Here is a 19,194-nt window from a genome sequence, read left to right as displayed (position 1 = left end):
ATAAATCTTACACTCTTCCACCAGACTAACAAGTGTCCTTTCTTCCAGAAACAAACAAACAGTTTTTCAGCACCCATACAGCTCTAGGCCTTTCCAAATATGTTCTATAATCTCAATCTTCAAAACAGTTCCTAAATGTTAAACATTTCTCAATTTTTCCTCATCTGGGTAGCCTCCCTGTGGAAGTCTAGCATGTGATTTGGCTTCTTTGGGTGCAGTGTTCCAAATCCAGCAATTTTGAGGTGCTGCAAGGTAGATTGGTAAGACAGCCCTCTCGTTCTGGACAAAGCACTTCATCAATGCAGACAGTTTTAGGCCCGGTTCCTGGTGGGCAGAGCCTGCACTAGTAGCATGGGGAAGTAATTATTGGGCAGTTGCTTTCAGAAGAATGAGAGTAAGGGAAACAGGTTGGCTAGGAGAAAGAGCCAAGCAAGAATGCTGTCTCAGCTGGAGTCCATGCTGATCCCACAGGAAGCTCTAGACAGTGAATGGCAGCACAGGATTGAACCCCATTTCCAAAGGCAAAGGATCCTGTAAGCCTCTTGCATCTGCAATTCCATCAGTCATTGGCAATAGACTACCAGAGAAAAGTGTTACCTTTCAGGCAATGTGGCTCCTAGCAGCCAAAGGCAATTCTCAGTCAATGGGGTCAGCTCTGAGCTATTTAGCAGCCAACAATCATAGGAACTAGGGGATGGGAGCCTAATAAAGCAGATCTGGGAAGGGCACCAACAAGTGACTCTACAGTGCCTAGGGTAACATTGGCTTCTATCAGCTGCATCATATTTTTTTAAAATTTTTATTGGCTTTCTCATTTACTACAATCAATAAGTATCTTTCCATACCTACTGGTGTTGAAGGCTAGATACTTCTTTCTGCTTTTGCACAGATTAGTTTGGTAACTTAAGTAGAAAACATTGCTTTCCCCCATTATGTGTCATCTCATTACATTTTTTTTCTTCTATCCCTGCATTATTTTGGATGCTGCCTTCCAATATTCTCTAAGTTATCCAATTTCATGTGTACCTAGTTACTTAAAAACAGACTGATTTTGTCAGCAACATATAGTGTCTGTTCAATCCCGCATACCAATGGCCCAGTATTCAGACTGTCAAGATCAAACCCAGTGAATATCTATCACTGTAAAATTATCATTTTGCTTTCTTGGAAATATAAGTTTGAGGATAAAAGGTTTCATTGGTTCAAAGAAAATGGTTCTGTATTCCTCAGATCAAAAGACTGTTATAGAAATGTTTGGATCTTCCTCCAGCCCAATTTAGAATTTGATTTTAGAGCATCGAATACCCAAAGACAGCAGGGGTCTTTAGGCTGGCTCTTTGTTAATCAGACTTCTGATCAACAGTAAAATGAATCAGTCTTTTCACAGGAACCCTGAAACCTCAATGCCTGAGAGGTTAATGTGGACAGTGTCTGGTTGCCTGAGGTCCAAGCTGTACTTTCTGGCCATGTGGATAGTTAATGCAATCAAGGATAAGATTAATTAAATTAGAAGTCTGCTTTTATTGCTCAGAAAATACAGCAAATTCAATACTCTTTGATGGCTTGGAGCTGGAGGCCTGATTCTAATGTGATCACTGCTAGATGGGCAGAGCCAGACGGCATGTCAGTTAGAGAAGCAGCACAACTCTACTGATTGATTATAGGCGGCCTCTATGTTGCATTTAGAATCTTTCAGTAAGCAATCAGCGTAACCCTAATTCACCTTGACAGGTTGCTACCCAGCTCTGAGCCTGGCCCCTTCCAGTTTGCTCCTAAATATGCTACTCAGGTACAAGTCATCCCCTTCAATTAGCCTAGAGCCCTGTTGTTCTGTCATGCTTAAGAAATCTTAAGCACCTGCTCTTTTCATCACCCAAGCCCTCTCCTAGAACGACCTACTTAAGGAATTTTCTTCCAAGGGAGTATATGTGTGAAAATCCTTTTCCCTGGAGTGTTGAAGGAGCCCAACCTATTCAGCAGCTATTAAGAGGAAGACACAATATATGCTCCATCCCATTATCCTTTGAATTAGACCCCGTTTCTTAAAAAACATTGACTTTATAAACAGAGATATGTAGTTTTGAGCCTTTCCTTACAATTTACTCATTATAAGCTCCTGTACAATTATTTAACCTCTCCACACCTCAAAAGTGAGACTCAAGATACCTACATTTAAGGTTATCTGAGGGTTAAAATAATGCAATGTAGCATTCATTGGAAGTCTCCTAGGTTTTTTAATGTTTTGTTGGTTTTATCATTAACCCAAGTTACAGAGACTCAGAGAGATCAGGTGACTATCTTAACAATGTTTGCTACTTTTCCACACTTACCTTTTCCCCCTTTCAAAAATAACCTCTAAGGCTAACTAGTAGAGATAAGTTTTAGAGTTCTATAGCACCGTAGGGTGACTACAGCGAATAATAATATATAGTTTTGAATGGCTAGGAGAATATTGAATGTTCTCAACACAAATAAATGAGAAATGTTTGAAATGATGAATATGCTAATTATCCTGGTCTGTCACTGTACATTACACATATTGAAACATCACTACATAGCCCATTATTATGTACAATTATGGTGTGTCAATCAATTTTTTAATCTAACAAAGCCTCTTATAAAAGTGAATGATATTAGTCATTTCCACCTTAGCACGAATTTGATTCTAAGTGCCACTCTACTCGGATTTTAATGTACATTAAGCCAGAGGTTCTTAGTTTCAGTTGCACATTGGAATTGTCTAGCATACTTGATGCCTGGGCCTCTACTTCCAAGGAATAGTGCATTATAACTAGTCTAGGGTGCTGCTTGGGCAGAAGTGATTCCAAGATTGAGAAGCACTCTCCTTCCAATCATGGAAGGAGATACTTTGGCCAATGTTAAGAAATTTCATTGAGGGCTGCAGGACTTCTGACCACTGAAAGAGTCAGCATCTTCAGGCAGGAAACCACTGGGGACTACCCTAGGAGTACCGGCCATTTCAGGACACTGGGAAGGACACTGAGTGCCCCCTGACCTCAGCGTGCACGTGGCATGGGGCCCTTCAGGGTGTACAACTTAGCTCTGGATTGTCATTTATTTTTTCTATGCTTGTCTCCCCAGCTAGACTCTGAGCTTCCCTGGCATTTCTCAAACACCCAGTTAAACCTTGTGAAATAGATTTGGAACACTCTCCTGAAATGCGTTTCAAAAGTGCTTGATTCTAACCAACTTTAGAGTATGACTGAGGATCAGACAGAACCATGCGAATTTTAAAATTTTTAAGCAAGCCCAGAAAGAAACATTTTAAACATATCACCCATTTTTACAGGATAATGAGGATCTTTTGCCTTTAAAATATAAACAAATAGATCTTTAGGTCTTGACACACAAAATGAAACAGCAGCTAATGGATAGATAATTAAGTCTTCTGTCACTTTAAACCTTTTCTAGAACAACATAGAAAATAAATTAATTAAATAATTTTAAATTGGCAAATAAGTAGATAAATGAATTAATAACACTAATTTATCATGCCCTTACAATACTGTTTTCAGGATCATTTTAAAGGTGTTCTTCAAAACATGACAAAATAAAAGTGTTTCTTATAATGTTTTCAGGATTCCCACTTGTCCCATCTAGACCTAGGCAGAATGTTCCTACACTAAGAAGTCAGAGCTTAACATGTGGATATATTGGATAACTTGTTTTTTGAAAAAGACATTAAAAAACTTCCCTTTTCAAAATTTTTAAACTGGTATGTGTCAAAAAGTTCTTTATTTTAGTTAAATTGAATCTTACTTATTGCATAGGAATCATAGCACTTTAGGACAAAAAGAGACCTTAGTTGGCAGATGAAGAGGTTGAAAACCAGAGATGCTGAGAAATTTGGCCAAGGCTGCCCAGGAGCTATTGACAGAAATGGGATCTGAATTAAACCTCCTCAAGACTCTGTTCCTTGCTTGGTTCATGTCACATATTGCAGATTTTCAAGTTATTTGTTTTGAAAAAAGGGGAGGGAGGAGAATGAATCTGTTTTACATAAAGTATGGACTTAGGAACTACTGGTTCTTAAATCATCTTCTTCCAGATTAGCCTCCTTGAGAAAGTTCCTTATTTTTAGAAGACCATAATTGTGCCCACGCCAATCCACCCTGGGTGGCATCCATCTTTTCTTTCCTTTTCTTTCTTGTTATTGCATTTGCCTTGAGAATACAGCACAGGGCCACACCAAGAAAAGATGGAGAGAGAAAGAAGCTATGGTGTAAAAAACAGTAATGAGGCTGACCCCTTCTGAGCGAGTGCAGTGCTGATCTAATTGGTAAGTCTGTGTCATGTCTACCTCTCTCATCCTGTCCTCATCATTTTCACTGAGCTCCCACTGGGTACACGGTCACATGTACTTCTGAGGCAATTCTTCCAGCAACTGAAATAAATAGCTGCAAACTCAGCGAAGGAATCTGCAGAAATTGATGTCTTCTAGAAGAAGGGCTGGAGAGCAATGACATGTCAGTGCAGTCCATCAGCAGTCACTGGGAACAGGGAAAATAGTTCCTCCAGTGTCTTATTCAGGCAGGGAGATGTCATCTGCCTGATTGAGAGCAAGCAGAAGATCAGCAGTTGTTTCTATTATAACTTGTCATCAGCCATTGGTCCAAACAGAGAAAGTTTGGTCACAGCAGCTTGACCACAGATCAAGGCATGTGTTTTGTTTAGCCCCATGGACAGATGCTAATTTGGGAAAGCGAGAAATGAGAGCTTTCTTCCAGATGCTCTGTTATTACAGTTAATATGAAATTTATAGCCTTGCTTACACGGAGGATCTAGGCCACTAAAATGGAGATCAGAAAAAGAAGCACCGCATTACTTTATGGGTGTAGAAAGAGGAAGAAGGGAATATTATCCTTTCTATCCTGTATTCCAAGCTCATTCCTAGCACCTTTGCCTGACTTTCCCACCCATCCTCCCAGGGCAGCTGCTTCTGGGCAGGGCAGCCTTCCCTGACCACTCTGTGCATGGTGCTCCTGGTCCCAGTCACTCCTGTCACATCATCCTGTTTTCTTGTTTTTGTAGAATTGATCATCATCCAGAATCATCTTAATTTCTTTACCTGTTTCCCACTTGTAGAAAGTAAACTGCACAATAAAAGGGGCCCGATGTTGCTTTTGTTTTTCCTATCACCTACAATGGAGGCTAGAAGACAATAGATATACAATAAGGATTTGCTTAATGAAGTAATTATTTCATATGTGGTAGTAATAGCTTAATTCTTTTCAAAGAGCTATCATCAGGTTGGGTTGTAGAAGCGAGGGGAGGATCTTGCAGAGCCAGGCAGGCCTCAGAGCTCAGGTGTTCAGGATGTTGAGAATGGAGGAGGTACTGGATTTAGACTCTGGGGTAAAAAGTGGGAGACACTGAGGAGTGTGAGAACAGCTCTGAGGCAACTGAGACCAGAAAAACCTAGAAACAAGTAAACTCATGCTTCATCTTAGAAGGTTTCTAGCTTTATTTGTCCTTTGAAGGTAAGAAAATATCTCTAGGACTCACTAGTGTGAGGCTTGCCTTTGTTGTTCCATGAAATTCCCTGGCTGAAAAGGGAGAGAAACAGAGAGAGAAGAATAAATTCTAATAGCAGGCCCTTGTTAATCTTCAGTAGGCTTTGAACAGATTCCTACCCTCTGGGTTCATGGCCTTTCATGACTGGACACTGAGGGGGATACAAGATAAAAGTTAATCAAAAAGAGTATAAAGCATTCTGATTGGCATGTGGCACACAAGGTATACAGACAAATACTCAACAATGGTGCAGTTTCTTCAAATTAATGGTGATGTTTCCTTGTAACTTAAATGCACCCTCATCACCACCATTAAATAACACTCAACATTTAGAGAGTTCTCATTAAACTAGGGAAGTCAGATTCCTGGGAGGGCATACGTTGTGCTAGGAGATAGTCTAAGCATAAATATGTGTCACCTTCTCAGCATTGCTGAAACAGGGTTGAAATTTTATATTTTTAAACTCATGAGGAGTTTAGTTTTAAAGATAGGCCATGAGACTTTCAAGAGATGTGCCGGTGGCTGGGCTGTTTAGGATGGAGCCTCCGGTCTCAACAATTCTTGCCTGAGCCCCTTCATTGTCATTTAGAAGCAATCTACATCCCTCATTATCTTTATCATTTTGGCACCTCTTTTCTCATTTAGAATGTCTATATCTATACTGATTATGGATGAGATGTTCAGGGGCAACAAATACTTTATGTGTTCATCTGAATTTCTCAGCCCTTGCCATTAGGATGCAGACAAGTAAGTTTTGATCAGTGGATCATAAGTAGCAGTAAGGGATGTCAATTTATAGCTGAGGCAGTGAAGAGAAGAAAGAGGAGTTTCTCAGCTCCTTCTTACCCTGTGGCCTTCCTCAGTAACCTTGGGAATTGCAAGTTGAGATGGTGGAAAGGGGACATGCAAGGAGTCCGGATCCCTGAGTTACAAGGTGGAGGAGTGCTTCCGTCAACCTGCCTCAGATCCTTCATGAGCCAGAAATATACTTTTATATATAAAAGTTTGGTGATGAACCACTGAGATTTTATGATTTTTTTTTTTGGTTGCCACAGCATGATCTAAGTTATTTTTTCCTAATACTCCACTTGTAATCACTTCAAACTATAGGTCCCAGCTGAGGGTTATAAATCTTTGTTTTCTTACTGATCATGAAGATGTTGGATCTCAGTGCATCTGCAGAGACAAGTTTGTAAAGTTCTGCTTCTGTGACTTAGGAGGCTAGGCAGGTTTATTCAAATGTCGTGGTACGAGTTTCAGTAGATCTCCAAAGTAAACTTTAAGTTATTTTTTTGGTTAATTTTTCAAACTAGGTCTGATAGTTATTAAGTATTCATTTGAAATTGTCTGGGTATTAAAGTCCTTGAGCCTTAAATAAAAAGTGTAGTGATTTACTAGAAATAAAAAAAAAAATTAGCTGAATGTATTAGAATCATAGTTACTATTTGAAAGGCCTCATCTCAACAGAGCTGAAAGAGCATGCAGAGCTTTCCCAATAACAAGGCGACCTAAATCATGTTCCCATTGGCAAGAGTTCCCAATCTATTCTACTGAACTGCTGCTATGCCCAACAAGAAGATTATATTGCCTCTCAGGTTAAATTGTATTGCAGGAGGCTGGCAAGAAACTCAGTGTGCAAATCAAGCTTCAGATGAACACACTTGATAGAAAATAACTGAAACAGGGCAAAGGTCAGGATTTATAAGAGAGTAGCAGGGCTTTGGAAACACAGGACCCTCAGCTATTTCACCATTTGTCAGAGGCAATAATGTAGAATTATACACTTTAGGAAATGAACACAGTAAGCTAATCTTCTTCTTGAGAAGTGAATTACTTGCTCATCTTTGGATGCTGTATTACCTTTCTCCAGACACGGAATCTCCTTATAAACAAGGGCTATGTCTTAAATTTTATCTTTGCAGACTTTAACCCCATACCAAAAATGTACTTATAACAACAATGACTATTTATAGAGCACTTAATGTAAGTCAATCTTTATGTATTATATGTACATTAATCCTCAGAATAAGCCATACAATAAGGGTTATTCTTAACTCCAGTTTATAGACAAAGAAATTAGGAACCTCAAGTAGAAGAACTTTAAGTAAATTGCCTGAGAGCACAAATCTAATGAATAATGAAAATGGGTTTGAATCCAGGTAGCCTGACTCCAGAGTCTGAAACTTAATTATTGTGCCCCAATGCCACTATTAACAATATTAATGAATGAGAAAAGGGAAGAAGGCAGTAGGCTGGATGAATGAATGAAAGGAGGGATTTTAAAAGGTGATAAAAGAATGAAAGAAAGAAGGAAAGCAGAAAAGAAGTACCGGAAAAAAGGATGGAAGGTTGAATAGAAAGCAACATCGAGGGGGGACTTAAAAGAGGAATGAAAAGATGGAAGAAAGAAGGGCTAGAGGCATGATGGATGGATGGATGGTTGAATAAATGGGTAGATGGAAAGAAACGAATATAACTGGATATACATAAGAAATAGAAGCCTTTCTTTATTTGCCTTAATGAAGCTTCCAATATTGCTCCTGAGAAGACTCCTGATACCCACAAAATAAAGATTCAAGGAAAAGATGATCTGAGCTTTCTTGAGAGCAATGAAGTTTGATTAGCAACTTTTCTCTACGACTTTCCTCATACACATTGAATCTGTCTGTTATCTACTGCCTAGGATTTTTTCCATCAAGGCTATCCTGGACAATTTTTTAAACTGGATATTATCTCCATAAAAGGCATTGGAGACACCAGTGTCCTGACTTTCTTGTGTTCCTCAAAGATGCAGGGAAAAACACCTTAAGCACATCGGTTCTGGTAGTTACAGAGGAAGATTGTACAGCTCTCTGTATAGAGGTGCTGTTATTAAACTTTTCTTGAAAAAAAAAAAAAAGATTCTCTGAACTTAACTCCCTGGCCTTTTGACTCCCCATTCAATCTCTCTCCATAACCTGCTGCCAGGTGTTTAATAACCTTTTTTTTTTTTTAAAGGATGACATTGTGTGGACATCTTACACAAATACTAAGAGATTCATAGATAAAAAGGCAACAGCGTAAGTGTTGTTTATCAAGTAAAGCTGCTTAGGTTGCTTGTTAAATATTGCTATGATTTGAATGTTCCCTCAAACACTCATGTTGAAACTCAATCCCCAGTGTGGCAGTACTGAGAGGTGGGGCCGTTAAGAGGTGATTAGATCATGAGGACTTTGCCCCCATAATGGATTAATGCATTCATGGATTAATAGATTAATGGGTTAATGGATTAGTTAGTTATCCATTAGTTGCTCTAATGGGAGTGGAACTGGTGACTTTATAAGAAGAGGAAGAGAGGCCTGAGCTAGCATCACACCCCTTGGCATGTGATGTCCTGTGCTGTCTCTGGATACTGCAGAGTCACCCCACCTCCAGCAAGAAGCCCTTTACCAGATGGTCCCCCTCAACGTTGGAATTCTCAGCCTTCATAACTGTAAGAAATAAATTCTTTTTCTTTACAAATTGCCCAATTCCAGGTATTGTGTTATAGGCAATGGAAAATGGACTAAAGATAAGTATTAAAAGACAGAGTATGTCTTGACAAATGTAATGATTGAATGGTCTTTCAAGGATCTGAACATGTAGAGCAACTGTCAAAATGGAATCATTTCCTTTCATCACTATGGCCCATTGTAGAATCTTAGATGAGACAGTGAAGAGGGGGAGATGCCAACAAATGCTAAGCTTTCAATCAAGTTACACTACAGGTGACTGGAACTTAATACCCCCAGAGAACACTGATAACATGTATAGATGTACACCCTAGGGCTATCCTACCTAAAGCATGAGGGACCTGGTATATTTACATAGCAATTTCCATTACTCATTAGTTGAAGGCTGCTCTGGTGAAAATGGGTGGCTTGCTTTCCGGCATGTTCTGCATGCTACACAGTTGTCAAGGGAGGCTCCAGCAGCCAGAAAAATACCTCAGGTAAGGAAGTGCAGGTGCTGGTGGTGGCAGTGGGACTAACATGCCCTGAGTCCATAAGAGCACAGCCATATGGGCAGAGCAATTAGTGCCCCAGACAGGGTTCACCCAACCTCATTCAGGACTGAATCAAGAAGAGCAATAATTATAAATGTTGCTTCCACAGTGTCTCCAAATCACTTAATGTCTGTAGAGTCTTAACACATCATTGTGAGCCCTATATTATTAAATCTGGCTTAAATATGTGGAGACTCAATTCTTCAAGAAGTTAGTTGCCTTCCCCAAAGTCACAAAACTACAAAGTGATGGCATCAAAACTGTGGCTCAAATCTGACTTTGCATTCAGGGCTCTTTATACTATATTTATATTGTATTATACAGACAGTGTCAAAATTAGAATGGTTTGACTTATGAGTTTTCAACTTCATGATGGTGCAAAACTGATACACATGTATTGTACTTGAATTTTGATTTCTGCTCTTTCCCAGGCTAGCAATATGGGGTAGTATACTCACTCCTGATGCTGGGTAGTGGCAGCGAGCCACAGCTCCCAGTCAGCCATGTAATTACAAAGGCAACCAACTGGCACTCTACTGTGCACTGTGTTGCCAGATGATTTGCCCAACTGCAGGCTAAAGTAAGTGTTCTGAGCACATTTAAGGTAGGCTAAGCTAAGCTATGCTATAATGTCTGGTGGGTTAGATGTATTTAACGCATTTTTGACTTAGGATATTTTTAGTTTATGTTGGCTTTTTTTTAGGGTTAGGGAATTATTTATTTATTTATTTATTTACTTTGGGGGGGTTAGGGTTAGAGTTAGGGTTATTTATGATGGCTTTATCAGGGTTCAACCCCATCCTAAGTCAGGGATATCTGTATTCTCTCCGTGTTAAACTCAAATGGAAGGTACACCAGAGCTTTCTGCCCTTCACTAAAATCTAAATATGGAAAAGGACAGAGTGTTATTCCTGACTCCCAAGCATGTGCTGTGATTACTCGAGGTGCATGGAGAACATGGCCATGCTGCTCAGAATGGTTCAATCTCAATGATGATTGCTTTGCCACTTCTTAGTACTACATCCTTTTACATTTCTGAGTTCTTTGAGAGAAGTATTTAATTTTAGTTTACATTTTAGATAGAAAGGAAAGCAAAAAGCCTGTGAAACTGAGACCTAGGGAACATTACACATGAAGCTATTTATCAGTGTATTTCTGGGAGACATTGGGCAGGGTAGACGGAGACAATAAATGGTAAGTGGAGGTTGGGTACTGGGGTTGTAGAATTGAATTTGGAGCAAGAAGACACCACAATGTGGCTTCCATTGGTACTTCTGCTCTCTCTTGACCACCCAGAGCTATGTCCCAGAGAGTCCATTTGGGCCACCATGCCCCTTGCAAACACTCCTTCAAACATATCTGTCTATTTCCTCCAGAGATGTTGCTTTCTGTGTGATAACTGGAACATCAACCCATGTGCTTCATCCACTGCTTAGGAGGTCTCCCTTCCCAAGACATTCATTTTCCTTACCTGATACCTTCTAGAGATACAGAGGCTTGCGCCAAAGGGGGAGCTGAGGAGGACATGAGGTGCAGGAGAGAGTTCTCTTGAGCTCTCTGGGGTCAGGCAACCTTTTGGTATCTCTGCAATCAAATCATCTTTCAGGCTATAGCTACTATTGCATAAAGCTACATAATCTCCTATCCCAAAATTCTCACAACATTCCAAATCTTGAATAACCATCTTCTCTCTCTCTCTCTGTATATATATATAAGTGAGTATAGATATGTATGTGTATGTACATTCATATATATGTATATATATATATTTATATTTATAATTTCAATAATGTTTGGGGTACAAGTGGTGTTTTGTTACATGGATGAATTATGCAATGGTAAATTCTGAGATTTTTGTGCACCCACCATCCAGGTAGGGTACATTGTACCTAATGTGTCATTTTTTTTATCCCTGGCCTCCCTCCTACGCTCCCTCTTCTGAGTCTCTAAAGTCCATTATATCAGTCCGTACGCCTTTTTATATTCATAGTTTAGCTCCCACTTATAAGTGGGAACATACAGTTTTTGGTCTTCCACTCCTATGTTATTTCACTTAGAATTAAGGCCTGTAGCTCCATCCAAGTTGCTGCAAAAGACATTATTTTATTCCTTTTAGTGGCTGAGTAGTATTTCGTGGTGTACCTAGACCACAGTTTCTTCCTCCACTGATTAGTTGATGGGCACTTAGGTTGGTTCTGTAAATTAGTACTGTGCTATTTTCATAAAGGTGATTTGTTTTATCTATAGTCATGGGTTGCTATTTATACTTTTGTAAGTCTTTTGATGAAAGCAATTACACATTAGAACAGATTCTTTAACCAGACCATATCTTACTTTGTATTTAGAACAGATTCTTTAACCAGACCATATCTTACTTTGTATTTGAACATTCTTTAACCAGACCATATATTAATTTATATTTATAGAATGTCATTTCAGATACACAGATCCACACACCTGGACATTCTTCCCTGCTCATCCTTTGCTCTTAACTAAATGACCCAGATTTCCTGCAGCTCACATGTGACTGAAACCATGAGAGTCTGGCAGGGTAGAAAGAAGCCAGACCTGCTGTAAATCTGGGATATGGACCACCAGAAGGCTAGCATTACAGTTTATAGATGTTGAACTGGCAAAATGCATAGTGTTTCTTCTGTACATTCAACAATGTCTAACTACTGAGCGTAGAATGGATGTGTAATCCATATGTTTCCTCAGTGCCACGTGTCAGGAAGGAAAAAAAGGAGGAGGGGTGAGGGGGAAGGGAGAGAAAGAAGGTCAGAGAGAGAAGAGAGTCCTGTTTCCTATGGCAGTTTTCACACAACAATTTAACACAGATACGTCCCACCTGTCTTCTGCAGCCTCATTTTTTTAAAAAACTCCTCTTATGTTCTCTTTCTAGAAGTTTGACTGAAGTGGAAAGAATGGCAGTTCCACATCATGACTGTCAACTGAGCATCTCAGCTGAGCCATGGAGCAGGTGAACTGGAAGTGTCTTTCCTAGTGGGTGAGACAGGCTTCTCATTTTTTAGTTTTCTCCTGTTGCTGTGATTGAATCTGTGAGTTTTTTTCTTTTAGGCTATACCTTCTCTGGGTAATGGAGGGAGATTGCCTGAAAAAGAATTTGCCCATGCAATTTCCAGAGTAACAACAGGCTTAGGGGGAAAAAAATCTGTTTAAAATGATGCACTTTTCAATTATCATGTGTCTTGTATACTGCTAATGGTACTGCTTGTCAATTATTATTAATGAGGATAATTTTAATAACAGTCAGATTAATCTGTGATGTCACTTAACCAACTATTAATAAACACGCCATAGGTCTTCCCTTTTTCTCTTGATGGCACAGTCTTGGTGATTCTTGTAAATGTGAAGCTGCTTCTGGGTCAACGCAACAAATCAGTGTATTGGGGACAGGTGGTGAAGCCAGGTGGGAAGACAGCCGTCTTCCTCAATGAACAGGCACCAGCCTCCTTGTAATTCTTTTCCTGTCACTAGAGGACTCAGGACACATATGTGCCTTTCAAAACAGGTCAGGAAGAAAAGGGAGAAGCAGCAGCAAGGAGTTTTCCCCAGAGAAAGAGGACTGATGATGTCCGCGGCAGGGAGGCAACACACGGGCTTGGTTTCCATATTCCTAAAATCCCAGATACATCCATGAGTAGGGAGACAATAGTGGGTTTCTAGGGAAGATGGAGACATGATGCCAGTTAATGTCCAACATAAGACATTAAAAAATAGAAATAGTGCCTCTCCCTTATTCTCTTGGTCATAAAATTACCAGAAGCTGAAGTCGTGAGAATGGCTGGGAAGCTGGGGGAAAGCATGGGTGTGACCAGGCAGGACCCATGGCTGGAGCCACCTGGGGACAGCAAGGGATGTCCTGGCCACACAAACTGCAAAGGCCACTGCTTTTGTTTTTTTCATTTGAAGTGTGGAGGAAACATGATAAAAATGGAAATGACCATTTTGTCAACCAAGAGGTTGACCAAACTACCAACTGAGACTTTGATTTAAAACTTGGGTAACTCACAAGCAATTGTGGTAAACTGAGGCCCACTGAGACAGTAGTTTGTGAGAAAATAAAAAATAAGGATTTAATGCCTATTTTTAATAGCCTTAGGGTTAAAGTCCCATAGCACCTGAGGAGGGTTTGGGTTAAATTCCATTTACTTTCTTATTTTTGGCATTTAGTAATTAAGACTCTTTGACATTTGCTATTAAAGCTATTTGGACTATATAAAAGGTGATATGAATGCTGATTTTTAAACACATGTGCTATATTTGCCTTTACTGTAGAATGCTTTAGATAATAAGGATGAACTACATTAGTAGGTTGATATTCCAATTCAATGCATATCATGGAGGGACTCTGTGATGTTCCAGGACCTGCAGCTGCTATTATTATCTGATCTGCCCCATATGCTACAGTGGATATTTGCCCAAACTCATATAAATTTCTCTGCAAGGTCTATTGAATGTCTCTGGTATTTGGAACATAATAATCAAAATGAATTGTTGCTCTGGTGGTAGAATGAATACAAAGGGCTGAGTAATCCACTTGCAGAAACCTGAAATGAAGATGAAAAACATAATAAGAGCCACCCTTAACATTAGCCCTGTGGGGCTTTTTATTAATTGGTCCAGATTTAAGCACAGCTTTTAATCAACTTGGAGGCTTTTATGTCTACATCCCTAGAACTGCTTGTTCATCTCCAAGAACAGTGAATTAAATGTTGAACAGATGTCAGGGAAGGTCCTTTTAAGAGAGCTCATCTTAGGACATTTCATCTACAACCATGTCTTTTAATTAAGGAGTAGAGCCATGCACCTGATCAAGCCATGTCTAGAGATAATTTGCTTTCAATTTTTCGTAGAAGAAGAAAGAGGGATTATCTCCATGCCGTTGATGACACACTTTTGAATCTATACCTGTGTAATTCAAGCCAAAATAAGCACTCCTATGAGAGGTGGGGGGAAGAAATCTTACTCAGACAATGGATTCAAAACACCAGGATAATGAACTGGCCAATAATGTTGATTTTAGTAGGGGTCCTAAAATGTTTGGGTTTCAAAAACTCTTTGAAACTTTCTCTCCACAACAATGAAAATATGAAGATGTATATGTTCCAAATCCAAATGAAATGCAAGGGATTTACGGATCCTCGAATGTCTACCCTCTGACTCAAAGGTAAGAGCCCCAAGTTAGATATTTTCGTAGCAACTAGTGATGTTTCTTTTATAAGCCTCTCTACATCTGTTATTGTTGATTTATTGTCTGCCTTTCTGGTTGGCCTATAAGCTCTCTGAAGGCAGAGGCCATGTAATCGGGGCTCCAAACATGATACCCCAAGGCATGGTGCTTTGGATGCTGCATATTTTTGAGGTGAAGGAGATTGTGAGGGTTACAGAAACAAGATCTCTCTGCCCTTCTCCCCTGTTGGATATAAAAACTAGAACTCCTTTCTCCAGAGAATAAGCCATACAACCTAGGAAGGTCACTGTCTGACCTCATTTATGCTCCTTTGAAGATCCTCTTTTGGCAGGTGTCCTATTCTTAGTGCGAAGGAATGCCATGCAGAGACGCAGAAAAGCATGTGAACATACAGGCCTTGCTAAAGTGTCCCACAGTTCATTACCATTAGATCATACCCCTTTTTGTCAATAACATTTCTCTACAATCATCACTTATTTCATCAGACTTGGTATAAAAATACATCGTTTTCCTGGGGCCTTTGGGTCTTCATTTCTGAAGATTCCCATGTCACATTGAACATTGTTAAGTAAATTTGTCTTTTCTCCTGTTAACTCTGTCTTTTGTTATAGGGGTGTCAGCCATGAAGCTTGCAATGGGTGAAAAAAAAAGATGGGGGGTGAGGAGCTGGGGAGAGATAGCAAGGGGAGAAATGCCAGATGTAGGTGATGGGAAGGAAGGCAGCAAATCACACTGCCACGTGTGTACCTATGCAACAATTTTGCATGTTCTTCACATGTACCTCAAAACCTAAAATGCAATAAAATAAATAAATGGGGAAAAAAAAAAGATGGCACTTTTTCTTCCTTGCAATCTTTATTGCTGAATCCCCAGCATGTAAAGCAAGGCCCAGGACGTAGGTAGAAGTCAACAAATATTTGTGAAATTATAAGGCAGAATATTTCTCTATTAAGTGTTTAAATTTCTTGTCTAAGACCAAATAATGCTAAGTTAAAAAAAAAAAAAGGAAACAAATTTCCGAAATTAAGAGAAAATTGATTATTCCCAGGCCTCCAATACACATGGTTAACTTGGATTTATCTAATGATAATGAACTCATGGAAAGCAGTGTTTGTAATTATATCTGATTCATTTAGTTTTCTAAATCAGCACTGTTCAAACCTCAGCATGCATAAGAGCTACCTGGAGAGGTTGTGAAAGCATAGAGTGCTGGATGTTACCCTCAGATACTGTGATTCTGGAGGTCTGGGGCTTGAAATTCTGCTTTTCTAACAAGCTCCAGATGATGTTGACAATGCTGGCCCAAGGACTACACTTCTGAGGAGCAAGGTTCTAAATCAGCATATGAAGTGATTCTAACCATCTCATTTTACAGATAAGAAATGTTGAGAGTCACATCAGCCCCAGGGAACACAACAGAGCTGGAGATCTGAAGACAGACCATTAGATTCTGGTTTCTGCTTGTGAGCTGTTACTTTAGGGTGCAACTCTACATGTCGGCCAGAAAAGCATCTTCTTTGTGTCTGTACTTTGTATTTCTCATAAGAGTCTTCTTTAGGGGATATGACTACAAAGTCATTAAGCTCTTAATTTGTTTTATTAGAGGAACACTGTTATAAGAGCATTAACCTCAATTTTAAAGAAAAAGAGTACATCTCTCTAAATCTCTCAATTTTATCAGAGGTTTCTTTTTGCATTTTTGTCAAGGGCATAGTAATTTATAAATGGATGAAATCCTGGTGAATGTAGAATTTGTGTTCAGTTTTATTTAACATATTGAGCACTTTTTTCATTAGGTTGCACTATTTTGATGATGGTTAAATAAACATTCTAAGATATGCATGTGCAGCTGAGTGTTATTAGTTCAATATAATTACCTTGAGGGGCTATCAGTCTACTCCATCATAAGGGAGTTACTCAAACATATTTAGAATACCTCTTTTGAAAAATTATCTGATTTAAAATCTCATTTTTATAAAATACTAAATTCAAACTAATTTGTGAGTTCTTTTCTCTTCTATTAGCCCTGTTTTATCCGTTTTAGAGAACGGGTTTTCTAGAACAGCAGTGTTATTCAGCCTTAATATTGCTTTTGATCATAAAAGGATTAATTTAGTTACCCATAATTATTAAGCTTGCTTGACTCTGAAGGACTTCTGCCATTTCCAAAATATAAATGTATTTTCAGAGGTTCAATACTGGCCATCACCAAGGATGTTTTAAACATGGCCTAAGGGACATGGAGAAGACTTATAGTTTGTGGTGAGGGCAGTTCCCTACTTTATGGTGTCACTCCAAAATTGACCTGTAAATCCCTATAAAAATGTACTTTCCTGCTGGGTGCGGTGGCTCACGCCTATAATCCCAGCACTTTGTGAGGCCGAGGCAGGTGGATCACTAGGTCAAGAGATCGAGACCATCCTGGTCAACATGGTGAAACTCCGTCTCTTCTAAAAATACAAAAATCAGCTGGGCATGGTGGCGCAGCCTGTAGTCCCAGCTATTCGGGCGGCTGAGGCAGGAGAATTGCTTGAACCCAGGAGGCGGAGGTTGCAGTGAGCTGAAATCGCGCCATTGCACTCCAGCCTGGGTAACAAGAGCGAAAGAAACTCTGTCTCAAAAAAAAGGAAAAAAAAAGTGCTTTCCTTAGACTAGTCTGAACTTCTTGTGAAAATATAAATATATGTGAATGATATATTCTCATATATTTATATGAGCAATTCAGTAGCCTAGGTCTTCCAGACTCTATGATGCTACAATAATGAAATTATTTTGGTACAGGGGCATGCGTAAAAACAGGGCGAATGAAAGAGAAAAGAGCTCACAAATGAGATTGAATTCACTATTTTATCAGAATGAGATTTTAAATCAGTGTGAATTGATATTTTAGTTTAAGGAATTGAGACAATATTAGCTAAATATTTGGAAATAATGCAGAGGATATCTATCTAAATTGCTGTATGGAAAATAAAATCCAGATGGGTAGGAGTGGGGCGAGGGTTGGAAATTCACCTACTGGGTACAATGCACCCTATTCAGGTGATAGGTGCACTAAAAGCCCAGACTTCATCACTATACAGTATAATGCCTTTGTACTTCTCGAATCTATAAAAATATAAAAATAATTTTAAAAACTCAGATGCAGCAAAGATTTGAGCACTTAAATAAAGTGAAACTGTAAAACTACCTAAAGAAAATATGCAAGACTGATAAATTTGACAATACAAAATGTAAACGTTCAGTGTGGCAACAATGGCACACCATAAACAAAGGTCAAAAAAGAAATAACAAACCTGGAAAAAGTATCTTAGCACATAAGAAGAAAGAGTGATTTCCCATAATTTATAAAGTATATACCCAAAGCATTATAAATCATTCTACTTTAAAAACAGATGTACAAGTATGTTTATTGCAGCACTATTTACAATAGCAAATACTTGGAAGCAACCCAAATGTGCATGAATGACAGACTGAATAAAGAAAATGTGGCACATATACTCCATGGAATTCTATGCATCCATTAAAAAAGAATGAGTTAATGTCTTTTGCAGGGACGTGGGTGAAGCTGGAAACCATCATCCTCAGCAAACTAACACAGGAACAGAAAACCAAACACCGTATGTTCTCACTCACAAGTGGGAGCTGAACAATGAAAATACATAGACAAAGGGAGGGGAACAACACATTCTGGAGCCTGTGTGACTGTTGGGGTAAGGGGAGGGAGGGCATTAGGACAAATACGTAATGCATGCAGGGCTTAAAACCTAGATGACACATTGATGGGTGCAGCAAACCACCGTGGCACATGTATACCTATGTAACAAACCTGCACCCTCTGAACATATATCCCAGAACTTAAAGTAAAAGAATAAAAAAACACTCTTTTAAATTAATAATATAAGCCTAGAACCACAATAGAAAATATACAACAGATAAGACCAAAAAACAGAATTACAAGTAGTCTATAGACCTGTAAAAAGTTGTTCAACATCATTCCTATTAAGTAGAGGCACATTAAAACAAAAAATGAGATTTTTCACCCACCAAATTGGAAGCCATTGAAAGATGTAATAATATATAGTATTATTAACAATTTGTTGAGAGGGGGTGATTGATCCAAGATGGCCGTTTAGGAACAGCTCAGGATTGCAGCCCCCAGTGAAAGCACAGAGGGTGAGTGGACGCCGCATTTTTATTGCCCACAGACTAGGAAATTCCCAGGCGGAGGAGCTCCATGGGTCGCCAGCCCGGCTGTTTCGGCCAGCGTGGCTGTGTCAGCCGGCGCCGCTGCTTTGCCCCACGTGGCAGTTTTGCCCGGGAGCAGTGGTTCTGCGTACAAAATACACTGGTTTGGGTGCCCCTTTGGATGGTGATTGGAGCCATGGGAAGTTGCCCATTCATCTGTTTAAAAAGGGGACCG

The 19,194-nt window shown here is 39.4% G+C and overlaps 1 long non-coding RNA gene across 1 annotated transcript; it reads left to right on the top strand.

The window, feature by feature from the left end:
• The first annotated feature begins 4,194 nt into the window (after positions 1–4,194).
• LOC119470436 lies at positions 4,195–13,139 on the top strand. Its single transcript, XR_005199339.1, has 3 exons — positions 4,195–4,300; positions 12,462–12,539; positions 12,638–13,139. It is a non-coding gene; the product is annotated as an uncharacterized LOC119470436 (long non-coding RNA).
• Positions 13,140–19,194: the final 6,055 nt, after the last annotated feature.

The sequence above is a fragment of the Cebus imitator genome, unplaced genomic scaffold (assembly GCF_001604975.1).
Source record: "Cebus imitator isolate Cc_AM_T3 unplaced genomic scaffold, Cebus_imitator-1.0 Scaffold31, whole genome shotgun sequence".
Classification (NCBI taxonomy): domain Eukaryota; kingdom Metazoa; phylum Chordata; class Mammalia; order Primates; family Cebidae; genus Cebus; species Cebus imitator.
This window is presented reverse-complemented; position numbering and strand designations above follow the sequence as displayed.